This window comes from Aplysia californica, unplaced genomic scaffold, assembly GCF_000002075.1.
Source record: "Aplysia californica isolate F4 #8 unplaced genomic scaffold, AplCal3.0 scaffold00055, whole genome shotgun sequence".
NCBI classification, from domain to species: domain Eukaryota; kingdom Metazoa; phylum Mollusca; class Gastropoda; order Aplysiida; family Aplysiidae; genus Aplysia; species Aplysia californica.
The window spans coordinates 414,561-416,403 of record NW_004797325.1 but is presented as its reverse complement, the minus strand read 5'-3'; the positions used below and the strand labels follow the sequence as shown (position 1 = coordinate 416,403).

Genomic DNA, 1,843 nt, shown 5'->3' with positions numbered 1-1,843 from the left:
CCCCCCCCCTTCCCCCTTTCTGTTAAGTGTTCTTACACCCTACCATCACCACCCAGCTCGCCCTAGGACTAAGGCTACCGGGGCAGTGGTGGTCTGCTAACCTAATGTTCAAAGAGGCCGACAATGCCGGGCCGGGCATTTTTCACTCTGCTCTGCCACTGCCAGAGGCTCTGGCTCTGACTCTGTGCTGAATTCGTAATAGAAAGACGAGTCTCTCATAGCTAAATTTTTGCATCGCTTCTTCCTAAATTCCATTTCACATAAACTTACAGTTACAGAGTAAGTATTTCCAATGAACGTGTTACACAACATAACCGGAAAGATCTCTAGATCTAGAGAATACCCAACGCCTTCGATCTCTGCTTTTTTCTTGGAGGTGCTCATCTGGGCGCCATTTTGTTTGTTTTGTTCAATCAGAGATGTTCAATTCACGGAAGGGGGGCTACTCTGTCACGTTTCTTACTCTGGGGATGGAGATTTTGTAAAACTGCACTAGAAAACCAACGAGTTTACGAAACAAAACATAAAATTATACGATCCTATTGTACACATGAAAATTGTCAACAACAAACAAAAAAAAAGATAGGGCCCAGAAAGATAGAAAGAAGGCTGTAGAGGAAGATACACTTTTGGCTGTTCGCCGAAGAACAGCAATGTTTACAGGGGGGTGCAGAGTACACGTACCATAATATGCTGTCAAACTGTCTGGTTCAACTTTGCACCTTGTCCTTGTTGCTAAAAATGATTCATGAAGATCATTCAAATGTGAGAGTAAGAATAGGGTTGCTTCATGTGAAAACTTGACAATTGGGACAGCCAGGCGCTGTTTTGAAATGATAGACACTAAAATAACTAGATCTAGATCTAATGGGTAGGGCCAACCTATACATAGGACAAATGTGAATCGTGTGTGTGGGTTGTTGTTTTTTTGTGGGGGTTTTTTGTAGTGTTTTTTGTTGTTTTTTTGGTGGGGGGTGTTGTTTGTAGATTTTGTTTCTTTTTGGGGGTTTCTTTGAGCAAAGAGACATACATCGACAAAATAACGGTCAATTAGTGCAGTTAAAAGGTAAGACTGGTAGAAAAAAAACAACCGAGGGAAAAAAAGAAATAGTGTTTCCCTCTAACCACCCACTCTCCAGGTGTCCACTGTAAACTTGAACGGAAAAAAAAACCCAATAATAGTAATAATAATGATAATAATACAATGATGATAATGATAATAAGCCGGTACACATCCATATATATTGATTCTTGTGAGGACTCAGTCTCATTAGTGCGGGTGGTGATTAGGCCTACATCTGAATTCTCAGGTGGCAGACAGTTGAGAATCTTTCCCCCGGAAGTTGGTTGAACATTGTCTGGAGGTTTAATATATGTGGCAAGATTCCTATGTGTTAAAATAAAACACATTAACCCTATCCGTATGCCCTGGGGTCATTTTGTACCCCTGGGGTTGTATTCTTCACATTTTAGAATACTTCTAGTACGAAGATCTCTTTGAAACTTTCAGTATTTCTCAAAAAATCATTTTGACAGACTATGCAAAGTGTATGGATCTGATCAAAGTGGTGGCACAGAGTTCCCCATGGCGTATAGATACGATGTACAGATTTAAAATGTCACAGGTTCATCTGTAATCCAATCTTCTTTGTTATAGAATTTAATTTTATAAACAGTGTGTTGCTATTGTAAGGGGAGTCTTGATGTGTCTTTGCACTTGGTAAATTTAATTTTTTGGCTAGATCGTCATTTCCAGGGATGATATAAAAAGTTTGAGCAAGTGGCACGGTTCCACCGAACAGCAATGTACCATCAGCATCCGTAAGTTCATTAATATCCAGTT

At 40.0% G+C, this 1,843-nt stretch overlaps 1 protein-coding gene across 2 annotated transcripts in view; it reads right to left on the bottom strand.

Annotated features, from left to right (window-relative positions):
- LOC101859552 (mitotic spindle assembly checkpoint protein MAD1) overlaps positions 1-435 on the bottom strand; it is a 37,849-nt gene extending 37,414 nt beyond the window's left edge. The window contains exon 1 of one of the 2 annotated variants that reach the window (XM_005092915.3): positions 344-435. The gene's annotated coding sequence lies outside the window, so the exon portion shown is untranslated. Of the gene's footprint in view, positions 1-270 lie in introns of both variants that reach the window. The other variant, XM_005092913.3, reaches the window with a different exon arrangement.
- Positions 436-1,843: the final 1,408 nt, after the last annotated feature.